The sequence below is a fragment of the Manis pentadactyla genome, chromosome 1 (genome assembly GCF_030020395.1).
Source record: "Manis pentadactyla isolate mManPen7 chromosome 1, mManPen7.hap1, whole genome shotgun sequence".
In the NCBI taxonomy this organism is placed as follows: domain Eukaryota; kingdom Metazoa; phylum Chordata; class Mammalia; order Pholidota; family Manidae; genus Manis; species Manis pentadactyla.
In genome coordinates, this window is record NC_080019.1 from 179,316,602 (window position 1) to 179,329,588 (window position 12,987).

Here is a 12,987-nt window from a genome sequence, read left to right on the forward strand (position 1 = left end):
TAGTCCCATGCTCTCTGAGTGGTCCTCGGGCGCCCCCTTGTGCTTGTTCTGTTGGGGACCCCCTAGCATGACTCCCCTGTTTCTGTGATAGCAACCGCCTCATGGCTCTGTTTAGTTCCATTTCATTCAGTGATTAAATATCAGAGCTGTCAAGAACCTGGTCTAACCTACTATATGGTAAGGGAAATTGAGATCCAAAGATGTAAAGTAACTTGTCCATAACCACACAGTTATTTAATGGTAATGCCAGGACCAGAAGCTAAGTCTTCTGGCTCCCAGTCCTGGTGTCCTATAGAGAAGTCACACAAGACAGAGAGGAACAGGCAGAGAGATAGGAAGCACTCGTGCATACTTACATAGAAGGGGGAAAGATAGACAGACATGCACATGCCCCAAAACAGGGAGAGACAGAGACAGACATTGAGGGGAGAAAGAGAATGGGAGAGAGACTTAAAGACAGAGCAGAGAAATACAAACATGGGATGGGAGGAGAAAGAGGAAGAGAGTCAGGAGAGCGAGCCGGCCTCTGCCTGCCTGTCTTCCTGCCCCATTGCCATTCCACGGATGGTCTTGCCCAAGTAGGAATACTTTTTCCTTTAAGGGCCCAAAGCAGCGTAAAGCAGAAAGATGAAAACCAAAGATAGGCACCAGTGAGAGATTCCCTTTAAATATCTGCAGCCTCCCTGATTTGAAAAGATATATGCATTCCTTTGTTTATTGCCACATTATTTACAATAGCCAGATAAGGAAGCAACCATACTGCCCATCAATAGATAAATGGATAAAGAAAATATGGTACATTTACACAATGGAATATTATTCAGCCATAAAAGAAATCCTACCATTTACAACAGCATGGATGGAGCTAGAGGGTATTATGCTCACTGAAATAAGTCAGGAAGAGAAAGACAAATACCATATGATTTTACTTATTTGTGGAATAAAAAAAAAGAACAAAATAGCAGTAGACTCATAGACACTAAGAAGTGACTGGTGGTTACCACAGGGGAGGAGCTGAGGTGAGTGGGTGGGTGAGGAGGGTGAGGGGGATAAAGGGGCACAAAAGTGCTCATAGTATAAGGTGGTCACTGGGATGGAAGTGCAGCATGGAGAATACAGCCAGTGACTCTGCAGCATCTTCCTGTGTTGACAGATAGTAACTGCACTAGTTGGGGTGAGAATTTAATAATACGGTAACTATTGAACCACTCACTGTGTTGTATATGAAACCAATATAAGATTGTATATCAGCAATACTTCAGTAAAAAAAAGGGATGGCACTGAGTCCAAGAAAGAGACATGTCTAAATAAAAAATAAAATAAAATAAGTATTCTGCAGCCAGAATTGGCCTGACCTGTTATCTCTGTGGTAGGTCTACCTTGAGTCCCAACCAGTGTACTCCTAGCTTTCTTTTCTCTGCTGGGCTGAGGGCAGTAGAAATGTCTCCAAGGATCAAGCTGAAACTTGGGTTCCATAAGCTGCAGAAAGGTGTGGATGGGGCCCATCTGCTGTGATGTTGCTAGTGGAATAATTTTCAGCTATTGTTTTCCCAGTTTAGAGTGGCATAGTACTGAGCAGCAGCCAAAAGAACACCCTTGCCAACATCAGCCACTCTGTACTTACCGTCTCTTATTTTCCTCTAACTCCTGTGGCTTCCCACGGGTCTAAAGGGCCACTTTCAAGCCCAGATAGACCTGGCTTTGTGATGAGAGGAAAGGGACAGCTAGATTCTTGGACTTTCTGGTAGTTGCAAATTCCATTCCTTCTATTCCATTTTTTCATAGCCAGAGCAACTGTTCTGAGCATTCTCTGCAGGCATCTTGTTCTGCCTCCTCCTCTTCTTCTCTGTTTTGTGCAAGAATACATTGATAAAGTGTTTTGGGATAACCTACTGTATACAGGGCCCTGTGCTAGGAGTTGGAGGTCTGTGGCCTGAGGAATGACATACATACCTGGAGATAAGTGAATGGCACACAGCCATCTGGGTTCAAGGCCAAAGAAAAAAAAATAACAAGGGGTGGTAGCGTCAGAGTAGGGAAAGTTCCCTGTGACTGATGTGGTCCTTGGAGCTCAGGCAGGGAATATGGGGATAGTGTTCCTAGGGAAGGCCAGAAAGCAGAGAGCTAAGCCAGAGCCAGGGAACAGGGGACAGGGGAGAGGAAGTCTATCTGGGTGCCCACTCTGGGCATAGAAAGTTGGAGGCAAGGCTGGAAGGATTAGGAGTGGGTTTGGTGGTACGGGTGAGGCAGTGATGTTTGAGACTCCAGTGCCCTTTCTTAGAAACCATGTCTTTGCTTTTAAGCAGCCAGGTGAGCTTGTGTGGGTCAGTGATGGCAGAATTGATGTGGCTCAGTGACTTTGCATTCTGAGTGACTGTATTAATATTAAAGCCCCTAGTTCTTGTACTAAAAATGAATCTCACCTGTTCCTATCAGTTTTTCTGGAGCCTCACATGGAAAATTATAGCTTTTACTAAGTCAGCTCTTACCTACCAAAGAATATATAAAAAGGATTTTAGAGTAATTTTTGTAAACTCCTGATATTCAATCTTTGACAAGCTGTAGTGACCTGTAGCCCCTTAATCATACTAAGACAGGTGGGGCATTGTATAATCCAATTGACAGGTTTATATAATAAAAGATGAACACTTTGAACTGCACACAGAATGATTAGTTATAAATAAAGTGACCAGAATGATGATATGTCTAGAAATGAACTCTTTCTATGAGGAGGAAGGATAAGAGCATCTCAGAAGGAAAATGCTTAGGGCATAGTCCCAGGTAGATCAGGGAATACATATGAGGGAGAACCATCTTCAGACTTGAAATATTAACTAGTTATTTGGTGGGTGTGTTGGAGAGGAGATTCGAACAACAGGGCAGTGGTTGGAATACAAGCCTGAGACTTTGTTATTGAATTAAATGTTACTGGTATTAAACTGGTATGTAAATGCTTCATTGTTTAAAGCTCAGAATTCATCATCTTTATGAGTAAATATGAACAAGTATCTAATACCTTCACTTGACTTTTTTAAATTTAATGTTCTAAAATTATGAAGCAGATGATAGTTTGGTCCAGGTTACTTAACATGCCCAAGGTCACACAGCTAGTGGCAGAGCAAGGATTCAAGTCCATCTAATCTCTAGGTCTGCGCTTTTAGCCTCTTTATGCCATAGACACTATGCTAGGTGATGGGAATACCAAGAGACACAGCCCCTGTCCACAAGGGGTTTATAATTTGGTGATGGAATGTCATTGCTCAAAAGGTCCTGAGAGATTACCTGGTCCCAAAGGGTGAGACATGCCCAAGGTCATGTAGCCACCGACAGCTGAGATTCATCCTCAAATTGCCTCCCTTGTAAGACCCACACTAACAGTCATACTCACCCCAAATACTCTTTTTCATCTGTTCTATCATTATAAATTTGCCCTCTACACTTATTTATCTCTAACACAAATTTCCATAAAACAGAGACTAACCATTCATATGTTTTTCACAATAATAATTATGTTAATTCAACATTGCTAATAATTTCCTGTGTAGCATATATCTTGAATAATATCCATTTGCTTCTGGTAGTATTTAGCAGTATTAAGGTTCTCAATTAAGGTTTTTGATGGTGATAATCCAGTCATTCAAATATATTCAGGTACGTAATAGATGATTTTTGGGGCAGGGTGAATGTCCAGAAAAAGAGCAGGGTTGAGGCTTAGCTGAACTGGGGGAGGTGGAGAGGGCAGGGAGGGAGGGGGCTCAGCTTGTCAGGGTTGCCTTCTGATTGGAGTTAAGATAGAGAAATATTCCCATCTGTTCTGGTGTCAAGGATCTTAGAGGCAGCATGCTGCCCCTGTCCCTGTAGTCAGAGGCTGTCACTGAAGGGTCTGTTCAGGTTCCTCTGTGTATTCCCTAGGGGGAGTGGCAGGGTTGGGGAGTGCATTTTAGAGGCTTGCCAGTTGGACATGCTCAGACCCTCCAAGCTCAGAGTCTCATGGCGTCCCAGGACCCCTCTACACTGTATACCTCACTGTACATACTGTATTCCTTTCTCCCCTTTCCCACCACGGCCTTCTCCACTGGTGCTTACTTTGGTTCTCTCATTGAAGAGTGGTCCTTCCACAGTGAGCACCTTCCAAGGCAGCACCTGGGGGCCTCCGTCTGGCAAGGCTAGGAGGCTGGTGGGGCCTGGGAAGCAGTGAGAGGAAGTGTCTTCCCAGGGCATTGCAGAGCCCTGGGACTTTTCCTGATCCATAGAAATTTTAAACACCTTTAATGTCTTCAGTTCCTTTTTTATTGTAATGTTAATGTGTGACAAAACAACCACCACCCAGGATCACTTCTCTCCTTTTTTTAAATTGAAGTATCATTGATATACAATTTTATATTGGTTTCAAGTATACAACACAGTAGTTCAACAGTTACCCATGTTAGTAAATCCTTACCCCCACTAGTGGAGTTACTTTCTGTCAACATAGGAAGATGTTACAGAATCATTGGCTATATTCTTCATGCTGTACTACCATCTCTGTGACCAACTTACATTATAATTAAGCATTTTTGTGCCACTTTATCCACCTCTCCCTCCCCACCCACTCACCCCAACCCCTTCCCTGTGGTAACCAGTCGCTTCTCAGTGTCCATGAGTCTATTGTTATTTTGTTCATTTTGTTCTGTTTTGATTTTATATTTCACAAATAAGTAAAATTAATTATATGGTATTTGTCTTTCGCTTTATCGCCTATTTCACTGAGCATAATAACATCTAGGTTCATCTATGCTGTTGTAAATGGCAAGATCTCTTTCTTTTTTATGGCTGAATAATATTCCATTGTGCTTACTTCGTCAGCACATATACTAAAATTGGAATGATACAGAGAAGATTGGCATGGCCCCTGCACAGGGATGACATGCAATTCCTGAAGTGTTCCATATTTTTTGTTGAACACAAGTCTTCATTTCTCTGGGATAAATGCCCAAGAGCACAATTGCAGGGTCATATGGTAACCCCATTTTTAGGTTTGAAGGAAACTGCCAAACTACTTTTCAGAGTGGCTGTCCTAGTACATTCCCACCAGCAATATATGAGCAGTTAAATTTCTCATTTGGTATTGTCACTAAATTTTAAAAATTTTAGCTATTGTGTTAAATGTGTACTGGTAGCTCTTCATAGTTTTGATTTGTATTTTTTTCTAATTACAATGATGCCAAACATCATTTTTTGTGTTTTTGTGTGTTTATTTGTCATTTGTATATGCTCTTTGGTGAAATGTCTGTGCATGTCTTTCTGCCCATTTTCTAATTGGATTCCTTAATTTTTCATGCTGAATGCTGAGAGTTCTTTATATATTGTAGATATGAGGTCTTTGTTGGATAAATGACTGCCAATCAGTTTCCTAAAAAAAAATTCCATTATGTATATATGCAAAATTACATCTTCTTTATCCACTCATCTATTGATGGGCAGACACTTAGGTTGCTTCCATATCTTGGTTATTATAAATAATGTGGCAATAAACATAGGGGTGCCTATATCTTTTCAAATAAGGGATTTTGTTTTCTTCAGGTAAATTCCTAGAAGTGGACCCTATACTGGGTTGAATGGTATTTCTATTTTTAAGCTTTTGAGTAACTTCCATACTGCTTTCCACAGTAGCTGCCCCAATTTACATTCCCACCAACAGTGTAGGAGGATTCCCTTTTATCCACATCCTTGTCAACACTTGTTATTTCATATCTTCTGGATAGTGACCATTTTAACTGGTGTGAGATATCTCATTGTGATTTTTATTTGCATTTCCCTGATGATTAGCGATGTGGAGCATCTTTTCATGTGCCTTCTTTCTAAAGAAGACATATTTTTTCTTTGGAAAAATGTTCGGGTCCTCTGCCCATTTTTTAATCAGTTATTTTGTTTTTTTTGGTGATGAGGCATATGTATTATGGATATTAGCCCCTTATTGGATAAATTATTTATGAATATATTCTCCCATACTGTAGGTTGCCATTTGTTCTGTTGATGGTGTCTTTTGCTGTACAGAAGCTTTCAGTAGTTTGATGTAGTCCCACTTACTCATTTTTAATTTTGTGTCCCTTGCCTGAGGAGATGTGTCCCGGAAAAAAATAATTATGCTAATGTTCAAGAGATTTTTGCCATTGTTTTCTTCCAAGAGTTTTATGATTTCATGTCTTACATTTAGATCTTTGATCCATTTTGAGTTTACTTTTGTATATGGAGTTAGACAGTAATCCAGTTTCATTTTTTTGCATGTATCTGTCTGATTTTCCCAGCATCAGTATTGAAGAGGCTGTCTTTTCCCATTGTATATTTATAGCCCCTTTATTGTATATTAATTCATTTAATAGGCATGGATTTATGTCTGGGCTCTCTATTCTGTTCCATGTAATCCAGTTTCATTTTTTTGCATGTATCTGTCTGATTTTCCCAGCATCAGTATTGAAGAGGCTGTCTTTTCCCATTGTATATTTATAGCCCCTTTATTGTATATTAATTCATTTAATAGGCATGGATTTATGTCTGGGCTCTCTATTCTGTTCCATTGATATATGGGTCTGTTCAGCTTTTTGCCATTGAGTATGATGTTAGCTGTGGCTTTGTTGTAAATGGACTTTATTATGTTGAGGTATATCCTCTCTGTATTTATTTTGTTGAAAGCTTTTATCATGAATGGATGTTGAATATTGTCAAATGCTTTTTCAGCATCTGTTGAGATGATCATGTGGTTTTTAGCCTTCTTTTTGTTAATGTGGTGTATGATATTGATTGATTAACAAATATTATAACATCCTTGCATCCCTGGAATAAATCCCACTTGGTCATGATGGATGATCCTTTTGTTGTATTTTTTAGTTCAGTTTGCTAATATTTTGTTGTAGATTTTTTCATCTATGTTAATCAGGGATATTGGTCTAAATTTTTCTTTTTTTGTAGTGTCTTTGGTTTTGGTATTAGAATAATTTTGGAAGTACTTTATCCTCTTCTACTTTTTAGAATACTTTAAGAAGGATGGGTATTAGCTCTTCTTTAAATGCTTGGTAGAATTCAGCTGTGAAGCCATCTGGCCCTGGACTTTTGTTTGTTGGGAGTTTTTTGATTACTGATTCAATTTTGTTACTGGTAATTGGTCTGTTCAGATTTTCTGTTTCTTCCTGGGTCAGTCTTGTAAGGTTGCACTTTTCTAGGAATTTGTCCATTTCTTCTAGGTCGCTCAATTTTTTGGCATATAATTTTTCATAGAATTCTCTAATAACTCTGTATGTCTCTAATAACTATTCCTTTTTTGTTTCTGATTTTATTTGAATACTTTCTTTTTTTTTCTTGGTAAGTCTGGCTAGGTGTTTGTCTATTTTGTTTATCTTATTAAAGAACCAGCTCTTGGTTTTGTTGATTTTTTCCTAATGTTTTATTCTTCTCTATTTTATTTATTTCTGCTCTGATCTTTATTATGTTCCTCTTTCTACTAACTTTGAGTTTCATTTGTTATTCTTTTTCTAGTTTCTATAATTGTGAGTTTAGACTGTTTGTTTGGATTATTCTTGTTTCTTGAGGTAGGCCTGTATTGCTATGTACTTCCCTCTTAGAGCCACTTTTGTGGCACCCCACAAATTTTAGACTGTTGTATTTTTGTTTTCATTTTTCTCCATGTATTGTTTGATCTCTGTTTTGATTTGTTCACTGATCCATTAACTATTGAGAATCATGCTGTTTAGCCTCCAGGTGTTTGTGGACTTTTTTTGTTTTCTTCATGTAATTTATTTCTAGTTTCATACCATTGTGGTCTGAGAGGTTGCTTTATACAATGTCAACCTTTTTAAATTTATTGAGGCTCTTTTTATGGTGTATTATGTGATCTATTCTGGAGAACATTCCAGGTACACTTGAGGAAAATGTGTATCCTGCTGCCTTTCAATGGAATGTTCCATAGGTATCTGTTAAGTCCATCTGATTTAATGTGTTCAGTGCTTCTGTTTCCTTATTTATTTTCTGTCTGATTGATCTGTCCATTGATGTAAGTGGTGTGTTAAAGTCCTCTAATAGAAATGAATTGCCATCTCTTTCTCCCTTTAATTATGTTAGTATTTGTTTTACATATTTAGGTGCTTCTATGTTGGGTGCATAGATGTTTATAATTGTTATATCCTCTTATTGGACTGATCCATTTATCATTATGTAATGTCCTTTATCTCTTGCTACTTTCTTTGTTTTGGAGTCCATTTCATCTGATATAAGTACTGCTGCTCCTGCTTTTTCCTCCCTATTATTTGCATGAAACATCTTTCCATACCTTCACTTTCAGTCTGTGTATGTCTTTGGGTCTGAAATGAGTCTCTTCTAGGCAGCATATACATGGGTCTTGTTTCTTTATCCATTCTGCCACCCTGTGGCTTTTGATTCGTGCATTCAGTCCATTTACATTTAATGTAATTATTGATAGGTATATATTTATTGCCATTTTATTAATTGTTTTCTGATTGTTTTTGTATTTCCTCTCTGTTCCTTTCTTCTTCTCTTATACTCTTGTTATTTGATACTTTTCTTCAGGGTTGTTGCTAGATTTCTCTTTTTAAATTTTTGTTTGTCTATTTTAGGCTTTAGGTTTCTGGTTATCATGAGGTTTATGCATAGTTTCCTAACTATATAACAGTTTACATTAAATTGATGATTGCTCTATTTCAAACACAATCTAAAAGTACTCCCTTTTTCTTCTTCTTCCTCCTCTGTATTTTATGTATCAGATATCATAATCTGGGTTTTTTGTGTATCCCTTGGCTGATTTTGTGTATAGTTGTTTTTGTTTTAATTTCGTACTTGCTTAGTAAGTAATTGGTCTACTACCATTACTGTGGGTTTATTTTCACTGGTGAAAAATATTTAGGCTTAAGAATATTTCCATCTACAGAAGTCCCTTGAACATATACTGTAATGCCAGTTTAATGGTGGTAAATTCCTTCAGCCTTTGTTTATCTGGGAAAATTTTAATCTGTCCTTCATATTTGAATGATAATCTTGCTGGGTAGAGAATTCTTGGTTGAAGGTCCTTCTGTTTCAATACATTAATCATGCCACTGCCTTCTGGCCTGTAAAGTTTCTACTAAGAAGTCTGTTGATGCCCTGATGGGGTTTCCATTATAAGTAATTTTTTTCTCTCTGGATGTTCTCAATATACTCTCCTTATCCTTAATCTTTGTCATCCTAATCATTATATGTCTTGCTGTTGTCTTCCTGGAGTTCCTTTTGTTATGGGCTCTCTGCACTTCCAGGATCTGGGTGTCTCTTTCCTTTCCCAGACTGGGGAAGTGTGCAGCCATTATTTCTTCAAAGGGACTTTCTATCCCTTTATCTCTCTCTTCTCCTTCTGGTACCCTTAGTATGTGAATATTGTTTTGTTTGGAGTTATCACCCAGCTCTCTTAGCCTCCTCTCATTTCTAGAGATTCTTTTTTCTCTCTGTTCATAAGTTTTGTTGTTTTCCTGTTCTCTAATTTCCATCTCACTGATTGTCTCCTGTACTTGTAACAATCTATTATTCATTTGCTCCATTGTGTTTTTCATTTCAGTTATTGTGTTCTTCAGCTTTGAGTGGCTTTTTTTCAATTCTTCTCTCTCTTTATTGAAATCTTCCCTGAGATCATCAGTACTTTTCTGCAGATCACTGAGCATATTTATGACTGTTACTCTGAAATCTTTATCAAAAAGATTGGTGATCTCCATTTCACTTAGTGCTCTTTCTGGTGTCTTTTCCTGTAGTTTTGTTTGGAACATATTCCTCTGTCTCCTCATTTTGTCAGGGTTTCTGTGTTTTTTCCTTTATATTATATAGATCTGCTTCACTTCCTGGTCTAAGAGTAATGGCTTTATGAAGAAGGTGTCCTGTGGTGCCCAGATGCTTAAGACTCTTTACTCCCCAGTGCATGGTTTTTCTTTCAGTAGAGCCCCAGTTGCTTTTGGCAGGCTATGGGCAAGACTGCCTTTCTATCTGTCTACCCGCAGTGGTCTGTATCTGTCTGTTGCAGATGGCAGCTTGCCTCAGCTGGCTCTTTGGGAGCCAAGCAGTAGCACTTCTGCTGGCATCAGAGTAGGCAGGTCTGCCCTCTGCCTGCCTTGCAGCCATGGTGGTGCTGCTGGGCTAATGGGGTGGTTAGGACAATCACGTGGCTCTGGGCTGCCTGTGAAAAGGAAAGAGTGCTTGGAGCTGGCTCTTGTAGGTGTCTAATTGGGCTGAGACAGGGCTAAGAAAACTGGGAAAGCTTTCCTCTGCCTACCAGGCAGGAAAGCAGGCTGAGCAGACTGGCAGGTGTGCAGGGAAGCACCTTGAGGGCTGAGCTGCCAGTGAGGGGGATGGAATGTTTGGGGCTCCCATGAGTGGTCAACCTGTTGGGCTGAGGGAGGGCTAGAAAGTGTCATCCACCTTCACGTTTTCCTGTGGAGAGAGCTCTGTCCAATCCTTGCCCCTCTGGTACCCTTCCCACTACTAGTAAATATTTCAAACTGCTTCCTTTGTTTTGGGTCTCAGTGGACTGACAAAGTGTGCCTGTCCTCCGTAAGTGGCAGGAGTCTCAGGCTCCCAGTGTGCTCCAACCCTCCCTGGTGTCCAGCCCCATTAATCATCAAAGCCTGGTGTGATATAGACTCATGTTCCCAGAGCAGATCTCCAGGGCCAGGTGTGCAGAGTTCCTGAGTGCTTATACCCTCCCTGCTCTGTTCCTCTTCTTCCCTCTTTTGGCCTGAAATAGGGTAAGGGCTGGAGTCCTGACTGATGGTGGCTTTTCCACTTTATCTTCTCTGTATGGTCTTCTTTTCTTCCCCAGGTGTAGGTGGGCTGATCTGCAGTCTTCAGGTCCTTTTCAGGCTTAGTTGTAGTTGCTGTAGTTGCTTCCTCAGTGTGTGTGTGGGAGGAGGTTTCTGCCTTGCCTTCCTACTCTGCCGTCTTTGTCCAGGATCACTTCTTTCTGGTAACTCATACACTCAGCATTTCCTTAACCTCAACACATGATTCCTACAGCTTTGAATACCAGGCAAAAGGGTAAAAGACTAACACTGTGTAACTAGTTGAGAGTTACTGAAAGATTTTGGATTGTCAGAGAGAAGGCCTGAGGTAATTTGGTGTCAGTAGGGGCTGGGTTGGAGTGGGAATATCCTGGGAGCCACAGCCATGGTGTGGCCACAGAGCATGAGTGAGGGTGATGGGACAAGGGCAGACTGGAGAGCACTTTGGAAAAATTGACTAGGGATTGTTCATTTTGTCATTGAAAACAGGGAAATATCAAGTGTGAATATGGAAAGGTATTTTTCAAAGTGTGGTCCTTGGGTCCCTGGCATTAAAATCATTTGGTCAGAGTTGGGGGCTTATTAAAAAATACACATTACCTGGCCCTATTCCATGGTTTGGTTCAGAATCTGTGAATAAGGTGGTGCCTATGTTTTAAAAAGAACCCCAGGTGATTCTGAAGCATTCTGAAGTTTGAGAATGTCTGCCTGAAGAGATTCAAGCTATAGTGATGAGCAGCATAGTGGCACCGTAGACAGGTTTCCAGGTACCAGAATGAGGAGATTCTTTCAGGGAGGTGCCAGGGACAAAGACAAGTTCCAGCCACCCCAGCCTTGGGTCTCCTGGGAAGGGATGTGTGTGGGCTGGCTGGGAATGGAGACACCCCAGGGAGGAAGGTGGCTAAAATTTCAGGCCTCTGGTCTCTTAGCCAGCTTTTGCCCAGCATCTGTCTATCTGATGAAAGGACCACAGCTCTCAAGGGAAGGAGAGTCTCCTGCTAATGAGCTCCAGCTGAGCCTTCTTAGATAAATGATGGCTTCTCCTACCATAGAAGATATTTGTTTTGATCATACTTATTCCAAAGAGGGGACAGAAAATGAGTTGGTAGTACTTGAGCATTTCAAGTGGCACCTGCATGCTCTACAGTCACAGACAATGGGGAGCCAGTACTGGCAGTATATGAGCCAACCCTTCTGACCTAACATTCACTGTGCTATGTGAGGAGAAAGAAACAGTGATTTGATGGACTGTTCTGGCTGCTCTTACGCACTGTGTGTTCAGGAGCCTTTAACAGAACACAGCATGTTGTTGTAGATAGTTTATACATGATGGTGTGTAAACTCTCACTGGTGTCAGAATACTGGCTCACTAACAAGCGAGGAGGCCGGGGGCTGGGAGGTAGCTGCTGGGAGGCTTTACTTTAACAACTAAATGTCTTCCTTGTTTCATCATGGATCAAATTATGACCCAAACTTAATAACCTGTTTCAAATAAGATAATTAATCAGAGGGAGCCAGATAAGGGAATCAGAGTGTTGGAATTCTGATTCCACAAGTATTTGCAAAAATATCTCTATTTTCCTTGAATGGTTTTGCTCTTTATCACAAGGAAGTTCTCAGATCAGATTGGATGAATCCTCTCACTCATTTATTCAGCAAATGGTCTTTGAGAACCCCAGTGAACCAAACAAAGCTGAATGAATAAGCCATGGGGATGTGCTTAAGAGGCTTCCAGCACGTGAAATGGGACCTGCAGAGTCCATGAGACCAGAATGATCTGGATGCATTCATGAAAACCAGAGAATGGCCAGAGTAGCTGGAGAACAGAGAGCAGGGAAAAGGAATAAGAAATTGAAGAAATGGGCTGGGTCCAGATCATTTGTGGCCTTATGAGCTATGGAGAGAAAAAGGATTTTCTAAGTGTGATAGAAAACAATTGTTAAGTTTCTGTAAAGGGAGTGTCATGACTTGATTAAAGTTTAAATAGGTCTGGCTACTGTGTGGATGAGGGTGTCAAGAATAAAAGAAGGAAGACCACTTAGAGGGCCAGTGGGGCGAGTGGGGAGTATGGTGGCTTGGACCAGTGTGGCTGTGGTGGAAACAGTGTACAAGAAAGAGTAAGAAGGACCCTCAGGCATGTGGCTAAGTAGTTGGGTAGATTGTGGTATCTTTTTCTTTTGCTGAAACAGGGAAGACCAGTAGA

The 12,987-nt window shown here is 40.4% G+C and overlaps 1 protein-coding gene and 1 non-coding gene across 7 annotated transcripts in view; both read left to right on the forward strand.

Moving 5' to 3' along the window:
• LOC118922437 (kalirin) overlaps positions 1-12,987 on the forward strand; it is a 483,582-nt gene that overhangs the window by 289,029 nt on the left and 181,566 nt on the right. The window lies entirely within an intron of this gene.
• On the forward strand, positions 4,830-4,935 carry LOC118922682 (U6 spliceosomal RNA). Its single transcript, XR_005028847.2, has one exon. It is a non-coding gene; the product is annotated as a U6 spliceosomal RNA (small nuclear RNA).